The sequence below is a fragment of the Colias eurytheme genome, chromosome 19, assembly GCF_061535395.1.
Source record: "Colias eurytheme isolate Ceu_HAF_F1 chromosome 19, ilColEury1 Martin Lab GWU primary, whole genome shotgun sequence".
NCBI classification, from domain to species: domain Eukaryota; kingdom Metazoa; phylum Arthropoda; class Insecta; order Lepidoptera; family Pieridae; genus Colias; species Colias eurytheme.
The window spans coordinates 3210836-3225781 of record NC_142998.1 but is presented as its reverse complement, the minus strand read 5'-3'; the positions used below and the strand labels follow the sequence as shown (position 1 = coordinate 3225781).

At 31.7% G+C, this 14946-nt stretch overlaps 1 protein-coding gene across 1 annotated transcript in view; it reads right to left on the bottom strand.

The window, feature by feature from the left end:
* The window catches only part of sigmar (Tumor necrosis factor alpha-induced protein 8-like protein sigmar), a 60546-nt gene extending 47296 nt beyond the window's left edge, over positions 1-13250 (bottom strand). Inside the window, exon 1 of the mRNA XM_090113161.1 lies at positions 12941-13250. The gene's annotated coding sequence lies outside the window, so the exon portion shown is untranslated. The remainder of the gene's footprint in view (positions 1-12940) is intronic.
* Between the last annotated feature and the right edge of the window lie 1696 nt (positions 13251-14946).

Here is a 14946-nt window from a genome sequence, read left to right as displayed (position 1 = left end):
GGGCACCCATTAGTGTATAATTATTTTTAATGAAGCCATAATATCAGCTCAAGTCTATTCATAAACCCTTTAGTTTCACGACTATAATGGGTCATTAAAATAACCAGTTTAAGATGACCCATCAGCTATAGGACAGTATATACGTGATAGAGACCATACTTAGATATATTTAAATCCTAATATTTATACGTTTTATAACAGGCCTTATTATATTCTTGAAACAACTACAATAAAATAAATAATTTCAATATATAATATTTAAAATGCATATGTAGTTAGTTTCTACCTCCATGTTAAGTTAAATAATATTATGTTTTATATTTTATCAGTACTAATCTTTTTCACATAATCTATCTAATAAAATAATTATTTGGGGCTCTACATTCTTTGAGACAATGACTAATTTTACAATAACAACCGAAATTATAATTAAAGCTATAAAAATTCTAGTCCAATAGACAACAGTGAATAATGGTTTATGATGTGAGATTTCGTGATACTTGAATAAACAATAATTTAACCAGAATGACAAATAATGAAAAAGAAAATGACAAATGTTCATGATGAATCATAGCATTGAACTCAAAACGGTGACTTCGCCCGTGCATAGGTGTATTATTTGCACCCTGGGATCACATACATAGCCATTTGTGAAATAACATTGGGATCGGTCAAGTAGTTCCTGCGATTAGCGCGTTCAAACAAACAAATTCTTCAGCTTTATTTTATTTTAATCACACCTAAGTACAAAATCAATACAATCAATGTTTTTTACTATCCTCTAAGCATTCGAAATATTTTCTTCAGATAGAGGTATCGTCGGAAGGAACAAGAAAGAAAATATGATCTATCATTTCACCCAACTTTCATATGTCAGGTAAAACCGTGGGACATCATAACAATACAAGATCTCGAGATTTGTGCCTTCCATCTTCACGGATAGACAATTAATGTAATAACACAATTAACCTTATTAATGAAAATATTAAGCGTTTTTAATTTATTGTTTATTATTTATGTGAAACTAATAGAGGAGAATCATTCTTTAATTAATTATTTGAAAATACAATAAGTACGCTAAAATTAGTTTTAAGATAAAATTAAATTAATTTTTATTGAGCTGATGTTACTACGTTATTTCCGACGTACATATACCTCAGAAATATCTAGGTATTAATATCTTCTAACGATTCATTTGTTATTTATTAACGATATAACAAATATATAAAATATTCTCCATGCATTTTCCTAGAAACATAATTCTAAAAACTTCCCACGATCTTATAGAAAACTACTTTATAACAGAAAATGTATTTAACTTGAGATCTTTACCATTTTGAGTCTATAATTACCTCTTCTGTATCTAACAGATAATATGAACTATAACATGATCAAAGGAACGTTTCTCTTGTATATACGGGAATACTGAAATACCTATCTAGAATTAATTATAATTATCAGTGCTAAGATATTCTTCCCACAGAGCATAAGCATTTAACAACTGGTTGAATAGTTCAATGGATTATGGACAATTAAAAGTATAAGCGCGCTGACCGATCTTTTAGCCCCATAACTTACAAATTTAATAACCATATCTCTTTTACTTTCTTAAACCAAATTAAATCAAAAGGTGGAAATGAAGAATACCATGAGATTGATTAAACAAACCACGGGCCCTAGTGTAAAAAAAAAACTTAATACCTAACACGGGCCCTAGTGTAAAAAAAACTTTGACTTACATACCCTTACAATTACGATAATGTAAACATTGGTCAACTTCATTGAAGAACTATTTATTTAAAAACATAGACTTATACTTTCATTGGTTCATCGCTTCACGCCACCAGCTCATCAGAGTGATATGTAAACACGGAAACCTGTTGTTTGCACGAATGAGTAACATAATCGTTATTTAAACTTGCCACTGATTTGTGTAGAGAATGTCATATTGTTAATACATTTATGAACGGGAGTGTCCGCAATGCAAATCTATATCTACTTATTACTTAACAATATAAAGATGTAGCTGTAGTTGGAGACGCTTATTTCATGAACTACTGGTCCGGTTTGAAAAAAAAGTATTAGACAGCTCACATATTGGCCAAATGGCCAATATTTTGTCGTCAATAGGAGCGGAGCAGAAATGAAAACCGCGGGGCACACCAGTAACTTATAAAATCAAAGATCAAAATGTTATAAAAAGTTAGGCTAAAAGTTAACTTTTTATTTCGCCTAGAACTTATAAATTCAGGAATAAATACTCTATTCCCCAAAATTTTCCACGCCATATCAAGCGACGATCAAACGCAAACTGTGTTTCAAACTCAAATCGAATCGAACTTCAGCGACGCGACGGTCTAAAAAATTACGAAGGACGACAAATATATTTATTTTGCATAAGACATCAACCACTAGGCCATAGGTGTCAACATTTCACTATTTACAGAAATCAAGCAAACATCCGCTGTTTGCGTGTCGTGCTAGCCTCCATAACGAGACCGTTGCATATTTCATGTAATCGTGACTCACTCGCTTTATCCATTTTTTACCCCGAAGCATCAGCAATACAAACTGCTAGGTACAAAAGCCCCGTCTTTGACGTTTTGGCATAATATGTTTCAGACAAGGCTACCTATCGGGGAAATGGAAAATTGCTGTACAAACTGACGTGAATTGGAATGCTTTCGTGGAATTATCGAGAATGTTCATTTTGTTTCTGACGATGTACAATCAAACATGATAGACAGTTCTGATATCTCAAGGTTATGGAAATATTAACCCATTTGGTTTGATAATTTTTTCTATAATAATCTGAAAAAAATCTTAACAAAAGTTTATTGGCATACGACGCACGCTGTGCGCTTAAAAAATGAATTGAAGTGTAGGTAAATAAATGTCTGATGTGTGTGTAAATAGAAATGACTGCAATGAAGTCATTAATACCTGGAAACTCATAAGCCGTAGTCTTATCAAACGGTTATTAATCATCCATCACATAATTGCTTCAAGGCACGACCTGTATTCTTCCAAGGATAGATTACAGGTATTATGTCTTTTCACCATACAATACCTCATACAGGTTTCCAAACTAAAGAACTTATCCAAATTGCCCTTGGTGGAGAATAAATAAACGCACCTTTATACAATCACATAGGGACAACAGGGGACAACACAAGCAATCCGTCATCGATGACACTTAATTAAAGTTCGCTCGCAAAAAGCTCAGCAAAGGCTATCGACCCAACTGGTAAGATTCAAAATACCTGAGACGGGATTTGATAAAACTGTTAACAATCAATTAAGGCCAAATTCAGCTTATTCCGTTAGCTGTGGTACATTCGCGAAGTTGTCTTTGATTGGCTTCGTTAAGCTACAAGAGCTATAACGAACAAGGGGCCTTAGACAAAGTAACAATTACAAAACGATAACGAAGTTAGAAATCGCAAAAATGTATGGGATTGACATTAGATAGACCACGTGATCTAACGCGGCGTATGTCAATCCCATACATTTTTGCGATTTCTAACTTCGTTATCGTTTTGTAATTGTTACTTTGTCTACTGGGCAAGAGCTATTGTCGAGCCAATTTAATAGGCAACATTTGACGTCTATCAATTTTATCTTCGAAGAGAGGTAACCTGCTTAAAAACATCGATTAAAGTGAATTAATCGATACGGATTTGAAACATTTGTCAATCGAATTTATTGATTTATGATAATTTTTATTCACAAGTAATCAATGCATTCGATTCTAGATGTCAGATTTCGATTTTTAGAGTAACGTCTCTGGTATTTAAAAAGAAAAAAGGTTTATTGACACAAAATTGTAGTGACGTCAGTTCTTCAATTCAGAAATTGTTTATTATGTTTAAAATGGTTTATCAGTAAAATTAAATCTTAAAATTACTTGTATCGGTCATTGTTATTATAAATATGTAGTCGTAATTGAAAAAAGTCAAGCAAATGTGCAGTTCTAACAAAACGAAATATCATGTTATTCTATGTCGTCGTTACTAGGTTACGTTCTTGAATTTTGTTGAACTGTCAAATGTTGCCTATTAAAATGGCTCTACTATAAGGTATCAATGGGTCCACTGAATTCTAGCTGTAGTCCATTAAATATTTAGTATTTATTGGCATAATAGGTAACTATCGCCACCTCGTTCGTGTTGAATAAGGTTTTCTTGGGTTTTCTGAATGCATAATATGTTTCTAAAGGACAAATAGACAGACATACACAAATAAGAATAGAAGTTTTATTAGTTGCTAGAATTGTGTTGGATGGTTGCGAAAATTTTGACTTTATAAATAGATGGCGCGATTTCATTTATTTTGATCGAGATAAGCCCAAGAGGATTACCCAAATTTTGTTCGCTACAATAATTTGAAATCATATTAAATATCAAAAGAAGCGCCTATGCTTGACTCTGGAATATTTCTAGCATTTTCTTTTTTCTTATCTAGGTAACCGAGATGATTAAAATGTACCACGTTACAGCTTTTTATTAAAAGTGTAAACTGTATAACATAGGTATAATAAATCAATTTTAGGGCCGATTTTTCAATGCTTGGATAAAACTTATCCGTCCAATAAAGTATTACACGATAATATTAAAATGTCGCGTAAACTGTCAAATACGGGCAATTAGAATGCGTTTTTAAAATGGTAGTTTTATACATTATTCGACGAATAAGTTTTATCCAAGCATTGAAAAAACGGCCCTAAACAAATTACAAAATTTAACTCGATTTCTAGCTAACTATGCAATAAACATTCCAATATACATTAGCAGAGAAATAATCCGCAATACATATTATTTTCGAGACTGATAACGGTCGAATGAACCGGTTCTCAATGTGAAATTAATTGGCGTCGCTAAAACGAATTTCAATACAATATAACATGATATAATGGATCTGACAGCTTTGTACTGTCACAATAATGCACTCGATGTTAGTCTGACACGAATACAATACTATATAGGTTCGAGTTTCGACCAATTATTTAATCTGTGCTGCAGGGGACTGGGATTCAATAATTTATAGTCACTTGTTTGGGTACTAGATGTAAATTTTAGTAAATTGCGCATTTGCGCAGCTAAGATTAAAATGCATTTTACTCTGTTAAACAGTATTACAACGATAAAACAGTTATAACCACGCAAGAATTAATATCGTCAAATGAATGTAAGCAAAATGAGGACATCGTCAAGTTGATAATAAAAGGAAACAATTTCAAAATACAGTTATACAGGAAAATTTTCCTACCATTCGGAGTTTGAACATATCAATTCAGTCTTATAAACGATAATAAATTATTATACAACATAGGGACAAGAGCTTACCAAATATTCAGGTCACGACACATCAATAAAATCGCGAAATATAGGTACAAATGGAAGATTTTGATGGTAACGATAATCACTAGCACATAACGATCTATTCGAATATTTCAATGACTATAAACAAAGGGTTATTGGAAAATATCAAAGACAATATACAAAAGTTTATTGGTCCAAAAAAAATTGGGATTTCAGTATAATCTAAATTTCATTTAAAAAATACCGTGGTCATCTACCCGAGAATCTAATTTGTAAAAATAAAACAGAAACAATGAGTTGAAATAAAATTTCGAGACAGAATGGAATTTCAATTGGCGAAATAGAAATAATTACTTTATTAAGTATTTAGAACAATTCACATATTATTATATATTCTACTAACCCTTTTTGGTTTCCAAAAATTTATTCATTAACATTTATATATTGTCATTATCGAACATTTTGTGAATCTCTATCGACCGTTATAACATCTAGATTCGCAAATTTCTTACTTTTTAGTCCCTTTTACAACAACATAATTTCTTAAGTCTACAAAATAATACGACATAAGTAACATAGCTCAAGAAAACCAGTACCTAAGCATTCATGATTCATAATCTTCGAAGGGGAACGGAGCGTCCTTCGTGCTTTATGTTATTACGATACTCATGTTTCCTCATACATACCTATCACATATGTACATTATGTTCTAGCCATTGTTCGGATTAAATTGTCCTGGATTTTATATACAGACGAGTCATGGTATTATGAGCAAACGTTGTCTTGCAAGCGCGTATGTCATAATATTTACGTACATTTAAAAGTAATGTACAATTTTGAAAAATATACAGTTATGAAAGAAAAATAATTAGACTGTCTGGTCAAATACTGAAAGAATTGTGAGTAAATATACAAACGTTGTTTATTACCAGAAATCTAAGTAGTTTTCTGGCAATTCCCAGAAATGATATGTTTCTCAGAAATAAAGTAAATTTTGTGAATACAATTAAGGTCTATTAAATATCTATTTAGTTGTCATTATGACGTAAAGAAAGCGATACGAATGAAGGACACAATTCCGCATTAATGTAAGTAGGGCTAGTGTTGTAAGGAACAATCGATCTTCATTAACATCCGCATACTTATCGTCATTGTGAAAAGAAAAAAGATCTAAAAATATATAATCTATGTACTTTATAATTTACATAAGTTCCTGTTTCATTATTTACAAGAAAAGTACACAATTGAACTTCAACGATACTGTACTTTTATCTACTCAAAACTCAAACATTTATTCATTCATCTAGACTTCTTACAAAAGCGATTTTGAATCATCAAAGTAATTTTACGCTCCAAAAATATTTACCAGTTACCACCGGTTCAAACTCAGTCTGCAAAAATATAGATGAAGATATCGGAATGAGTTCACTGTGTGGAAAGAAATGAAGCAAGATGAACACCTTGCATTCTTCTTCATTGACACTGACCATATTACAAATTACTAGGATCGTAAAAATGCTACTTACATACCTCCTAGCGATTCCACCTTCACCAAGTTAAACGACATATTGTGTCCTCAAGAAAAACAGCATAATATTGTGTCCTTATTTTCGTTCTAACTGCCGCTCGGTTTCACCCGCGCACGTACTCGCGGACAAAATCATGTATTTCCTCTCTTTTTACTATGGTATTTTTATGGGTCATTCTGACGACTAACCTATTTTACTGTATAGTTTCACCCAAATTCGTCCAGTAGTTTTTTCGTGAAAGATTAACAAACATCCGTCCATCCTCACAAACTCTATCTTATCCTCATCCTCGTACTTAATGGTAGTAGGATTCGTATAAACAGCATTAGCAAGCAAATGCAATGATTAAAAACAGGACAAAACAATTGAATAAGTAACTCAACCCAACATACGTGCCAAATGCATACTTGAACAAAGCGCTTATTAATATTAAACCGTCCATGAAGGATTCAATATTTATCAACCCATATGACTCATTGTAACAACACTGACTATTATTAAACTTAGTATTACGGTATTACATTTCCTTATATGACTGTACCTACGCCAAATACCTAAACACTGTACAAGTACATTTAATTCAAATCAAGCCAGATCGAGGCAATGCTTTATGCAGATTTAATGACCTCGCGATATCAGCTATTCCAGACGGAATCATTCTTACCTATTTCATGGATTTATTCAATTACAAAAGAAGATAGGAAGGAGGAATTTGACTTTTTTTTTCTGTTACAATTTAATAATTCTTGGATTAGTTCATTTCTATCACATTTGTCTTTATTTAGACTTATAATTATAATAAACATCGGTTACGTTTTTCTTCAAAGACCGACAAACGTTCCAGTCAAAATTAAACATATTTATAGTTTACCAATGAGCTTTCTCATTTGTAAACATTTTACATACCTATATGAAGCATCTATCTATTTTACAAAATATTTGCATAGCTATGCCTATTTGAATGCCTTTTCTCCCCACTCTTCCTTGTATTTGAAACTTTAACAACAGGACTTACAACCCCATAATTCTTGCTGGCAACACGCGCGTCCGTTAAGACCAGCTGTTCGCGCACCTGCCCGCGCCTGTGCAAGGACCATTTCTTTGTTCAGTTTCTTATGAGGGGTTGTATTGTTATTTAACCGAAGATTACGTATCTTGAACGTATATTATTGTATTTGATGTTACTCGTTTCTTAGATAACTGGATGCCTTCTTCTTGTGCTACTAAAAGTATTCCCAGATTAATCACCGTTTTATGAAAGAGATGGTATAACTAATTCGTCTATGGTCTTCGTTCATTCTGGATTTACTATTTGTTTTGTTTTTATTAATATCTGCTTGTGGAGTTGAATAAACTTTAGTTCCTTCTTCTCAGAAAAACGGGCAGTCATTTCTTTCATGGATTATAAGTGAAGCTATGTGACCAAGAACATTAAAAGTAACGGTTTATAAGGAATGAGCATCCTTAATTACAAGCAATCTTCATTTTGTACATTACGGGAAGTTTAGCGCTTCAAGCTGCATTCTTGTTTTTATTGTTGGTAGGTAGGTAATAAAATTTTGAGTTAATTGTCTGAATTAATTCATCATGTGGCAATGTACTCAAATAGTTTATCATTCTGTCTAGAAAGAACTGATACTTTTAGGCTTTAGAGCGTACAATTATGTAATAAAAGTATTTATACAAAACAGACTAACTCCGTGCTCATCGTATAATATAATATAACGTTTGAACTACCTACCTATACCAATAACAATGCCAGAGTAAGCATTTTTCCAACAATGTTTTATCGCATTCTCACTCCGCTCAATGAAAAACTCTGAATGGCCGTACTATGAATATTTGCTATAACCCGGCTAAATATAGTTGCATAGTTTCTCATTAAGACCCCTCGAACGTCCCGGAATGTGGGGTCGCTGTGACCCCGACCTACCATATTCATTCGCATTCGAGAATCGAGATACTGATGGAAAATTTCAATGGAATTACGTACTAAGAATAGCATTTGCAAACTGTTATTGTTGGTTATGATTGTGTTAATGAAGTGACGAATTTTCTTTAAACTTTGGTAGAACCGTTTGTTAGATAAGGATGTAGGCTAGTAAGTACTTAATAGTTACAAAAAAAATTATTATGTTATTTTTGGAGATCTTTCAGTAAATTTGAACATACCTACTTGATAGTGAAGAAGTTATTTTTAAAAGCTTTCAGTAAATGCTTATACTAAGTTCACTTTATCAGAGAAATCTAGACTCTTTATCAATTAAACTTGCAACGAAAAATCTTTATATCGAGATCACAATCGTAAAATCGAAACCTTCGACACAAACAACAGTAACCAAAGATTAAACAGCTAGTGAGCAAATGATTTACAGCAATTTACTGAACTATCTGTATCCTTTACACAGTTCAAACGAACGTATCAATGCTTTAATCAAAGGATAACTTCAAACAGTCCCAAACTTTGAACAAACATACAGTTCCGAGATGTTGAACATAAATCTTGTGCCATCTGTAAGGCATAATAAATTGGTCTCAGGTTTGTCTTTATTACTCGACTGTGGCTGAAATGTTAACATCGTTTAGACAAAAATCAGTAGTTAAGTTCGTCTGTAAGACATTTAGAGAGATTGGTGAATATAACATGGATAGTTCAAGTGTTATTACAAGGAATCAGCATGGAGTATTTATTGGTATATTATGTACTTGATTAAAAGTTCTCTACACAAAATCATAGGCCCATAAGTTATAAGATGCTCCAAAAGGAAGGAAATTGCAAAATCAACAAATATAATTTAAAAAAAAAATATGTATTTTGAGTACACAACCCCATGTTTAATTGCTATTATATCTTTAACTATTATAGCATTACAATTTATAGTAGGTACCTTCACATCTATCGAAATCAAACGAACATGCTGCAACTTCATGAGTCACTGTATGCATGTTAATCTAGGCTGTTCCATTTCTCCAGTTAATCTTACGTCTTAATTATAGTCTCTCAAATGTAATTAGCACTACCCACGTATGCATAGCATATTATAACATGCTCTTTACGTCAAGTTATAAGCCGTAATACATTGGAAATGTAATAATAAATAGAACAGTACTATTAATAGTTAACTTAACGAACATCCTACTAATATTATAAATGCGAAAGTTTGTGAGGATGTGTGTGTGTTTGTTACTCTTTCACGCAAATACTACTGAACCGATTGCAATGAAATTTAGCACACATATAGAGGGTAACTTGGATTAACATATAGGATAGGTTTTATCCCGGAAATCCCACGGGAACGGGAACTATGCTAGTTTTTCTTTGAAAACGCGGGCGAAGAAGCGGGCGAAGAAGCGGGTGAAAATCTAGTTTACTTTATAAAGTTACTTTATAAGGTTAATAGATATGTTAATAAAACTCGCGAGATAACCGGCGAACCAATTTAATTTTTAACTATTCAAGCGATCTAGACATCTAGACGTTGGACGTTTAATGAAAAATAAACTTTGTAGAGTAACTGTGAAGTTGTGAAACGATCTTTTAAATAAGTTATTAAGATATTTGAAACCATTCTGTGAGTCAATGACCCGCGAGCTAAGCATTAATCATAAATACAATTGTGTTGTTTGATTAAATTTACAAGAATTTATACACTTTCTGTTTTGAAAACAATAAAATGTTTTGAACGAATTTTATTGATTATATTCCCCCTGGCTTCAAAGCAAAACACAGTTTCATGAATGATTGAATTCAAAACTATGAACCCTACTAGGAAATCGAGTACCTAACATAAACATGAAAAGTTACGAAGATGGTTGAAAAGTTCGTTCACAAAAAACATTTAAGATCGAATCTATATGAAACTTAGTAGGTACAGAGATAGATCATAGACTGGAAGAGTACATAAGCTTCTTCATTTGGGAACCTAGATGAAAACCATGCGAGTGAAGTCGGCGGGCTCCAGCTAGCTATAGCTCAATTTAGGAATATTTAGTCTTTGTATTCACAGCCTACTGGAACGATAAGGTAATTCAAAGGGACCGAACAAAGAGCCATAGGTAATCGATACGTGTCTAGTTTACATAACAATATACATAAATAACCTTTAGGCTTATGTGTAATCGAAAATGTACCCAAAAGCCGCTGTCAGCGCTAACGTGAGAGATCAGTGCCCGTAAATCTAGTCGAACTGAAATGAAATTAGCTGAAAGAGCTTTGAGGTTTAATTTTGTAGGATAAACAATAGATGAACGATTTGTCTTTGATACTGTATCTTTTCTATTGAAGTACCTACGTCGACTGTTAATTGTACCGATGAACATTAAAGACAAATAGTAGTTACCTAGTTGTTGTTGGGATATTTCAGTATCCGAAACTACAGCTTCTAGAATTTTCTTTCAATAATGATCATTATTTATCTTAAATCGTCATTAATTATTTTAAATCGTCTTCTACGTCGCGTCTGTCTGTCTATGCGCGATAAACTCAAAAATAATGCACCGATTTTAATTCAGTTGTAAAGCATACCTATAGTTACCAATAATTGGTTGTTATGTTGATTTATCATTTATTACTTCACATTATATACCACGTTCATCGCAATAAAGGGTCACGTGCTATTTCATATTTGATTTGACGAGACTCACAAACATCAATCAATCAATCAATGGAAACAATTTATAGGGACCTTGAGTTACGTCTTTTCGTCGATTGGGACCCTGGAGAAGGAAAACTTTGAACATATTGTTGTTGAGCGTTTACCTGATTCTGGTAATTGTTATATGTGGTAATTAATTGACGTATGTATTTACAAACTTTCCGAGCAACAGCTTTATTGTTGGATATGAATTGCAATAGTAAGTGGTTTTGACAAATTAAGTTTCAGCCCACGGCTTTGCTCTCGTGTATTGTGAAATAATCTACGAGTACAATTTATCAACCAAATAACTATTATAGGTAGAGATCATAGTAGAGACTAGAGATATATGATTTGGTTATTCACGATTTAATTCAAAAACTTCTCAACCGATTTTAAACATTAGGTAGGTACTTATCTATCTACTAATATCCAGGGAGTGCGCGGGTGAAGCCAAAACAAGTGAATAGTAGGTACCTACCTATCGGAATATCATTACGTGGGTCCTTTGGGTGTTTTCAGATAAAACAATTTTAATTTTAATTTATTTTTTATTCCGTGCCGGAACAAAATAGGTATGAGAATGGATTTCAATCTTTATTTAAAAAAATTTAACACTCCTTTATTTTTACTATAAACCTTTTTTTATTACTATAAACCTTTTTTTATTTTATTAAGCAAACGTTATTATTACAGACGTTATTTTAATATGTATATTAAAAACTCCTTGTATAGACCGTACCTATGCCTAGAAATATCCTTAACCCTCAACTGCATACAGCATACGTTCTCTTTGAAAGCAGTTAGCAGAAGAATCGGGAACCGAAAAACCGTTAAATTAATTTTGTTTTGTCCTAATTTATAAAAGTTAAGTTTTGACAATTTTTAGCGTCGGTTGGTTTATTACTGCTACGTTCATTTTTATCTATAAATAGGTATATTCTCTTAAACTCTATCTTTTCGTATATTTCACACCACTTGGTTTAATAAAATTCAAATATTAATAACCACGAGATGTATAGAGGAGCCTTTCATAAATTCATAATTATGAATACCTAATTAAACTGCAACACAGTGAATACATGAGTACGATGATTGCAACTCAATTAACATTTTGCACCTTAAAATAACAGTGAGCCGTTTATTCATTTAAATTATGAATAAAATTTAAATAAATACATAAACATTATTCTGCATTGTATAAGTATAATAAGATATTCAATCAAATATTAATAACATTTGTATAATCTGTAAAGAAATCTAGAGAATGTTCTATATTTTAATTGAATACGAATTACGAAAACAAACCCGTCTATGACCTTGCGTGTAAAATTTGAATAAAGAAGACACAATTTTTGTACGATTCCAATTAATTATTAAACGGGAAATCCATCATTTACCTATAAATTAATAATATTGGACTACATTGAAATTAGCTATTATTTTAATTACTTACATGAGCTGGACACATGACACTCATTCAGGACACACTGGTAAATAATCCAGGACTCCAGTTCAATCATAGTAGAAGCTGTCATTTTCCAGGAAAAATGAAAATGTTCGCACCACTTAGAAAATTATTATTTACGGCTCACTAAAACCACTCTGTCTTTTAGTAAATAATGATATATATATACGTTTTAATATTATTTTAATTCAAATATTTCATATATTTTTAAAAAATAAGGCGGGCGCATGGATTCGTTTGCAATGTTTTGATGCCGCCCACGTATGTCAGTGACTTCAGTTCGGAAAACAGAAACAAACTGTCTAGTGTCTGCAACTGGAACGTTAGCAATGAGAGTGAGAACTGAGAAGTGAGAACGTGTCGATGTCTGACGTCCGACGTTCATCTTCAAAGCAACGCTTCTCGTTCATCGTTCAATGAGAAACATTTACAGCTCATTTCATTCGTTCAGTTTCGATTCCAGTTCACCATAAATTCCTCAGAGGAATATTCCTCTGAGATAAATTCCGTCACTAAAATAGAGTTGCCAGACCCTACTTTGTAATTCTCCCATGAATAAAATGCATGTATGATTGTTAAAATTTATTCAAAGATTTTCGTATTTTTTATAACAATTTGTAAATAAAATCACGTTATCTAACACAGTAGTAAAAAATGTTCCTTTTTGGTACATTTATCATTTTACTATTATTGACAATTTGTAATTTTTCTTAAAAAATTTAGGGCAATCCGTAGAAAAGAAGTTGTAATAATAATAATCGAATTGTCATTAAGGGGGCGCATAAAGCAAAATAACCAAACTTCTATTAGATGATACGTGTAATATGCAAGACCAAATCTAAAAAATAAAATATATATCAAACTAGATGATATGTTCAACGATTCTGTTTAATCAAAAACATAAAATATTAAAATTTACTCGATAAAAAAAAATCACCAAGTTAGCTCTAATTTTCACACTTTTACGTTTTCTACTTGACATGGTAATACTTATTATGATTTTTTTTTCATAAACAATTATATTAAAACATTTGCAAGATATTTGTCAGAGCATTTTGTGTAATTACTTTTAGTTTTGGTTTTATCTGCGATAAACCACTTTTGGCGCTCTTTTTTTCTCGAGATAAACGTTTGATTTTGTCACGATAAAAGTGTAAATTTATAAAGAATAGAAAAATCTATCTATATATCTATCTTTCTATTCTTTATAAATATATATTTATAAAGCATTTGAATGCCATAAAACCAAAAATATAAATTCAACGATAAAAGTGGTTTATCGCAGATAAAACCAAAACTAAAAGTAATTACACAAAATGCTCTGACAAATATCTTGCAAATGTTTTAATATAATTGTTTATGAAAAAAAAATCATAATAAGTATTACCATGTCAAGTAGAAAACGTAAAAGTGTGAAAATTAGAGCTAACTTGGTGATTTTTTTTTATCGAGTAAATTTTAATATTTTATGTTTTTGATTAAACAGAATCGTTGAACATATCATCTAGTTTGATATATATTTTATTTTTTAGATTTGGTCTTGCATATTACACGTATCATCTAATAGAAGATTGGTTATTTTGCTTTATGCGCCCCCTTAACAAGTTATTCAGTCTCAATAGGCATGACGACAGTATCCATAAATGATCGTATTAGTGTTTTTAAGGGAATATGTATAATAAATAAATTAAATATAGTGACTTAAAAATCTTAAAAACGTTAAGATTAATGAGGTTATCGATAAAATAAAACATTGAAATTCTGCAGTTGGCCATTTTGACTAAAACACGCGTGACGTCACGCTTAAGTAAACATCTCACGACAGATGTATTTTGTTGTTATGAATATGTTGAGAATACGCATTTTTATTTATTTTCTATTGTTTCACGTATACTTTATCGACTCAGAACAGAAATATAATTGCGAATTCACGAATACGTGGTTTTGGGGTTCTCCGTGCCAACTTTATACAATCATTTCTTATTATTTTCTCG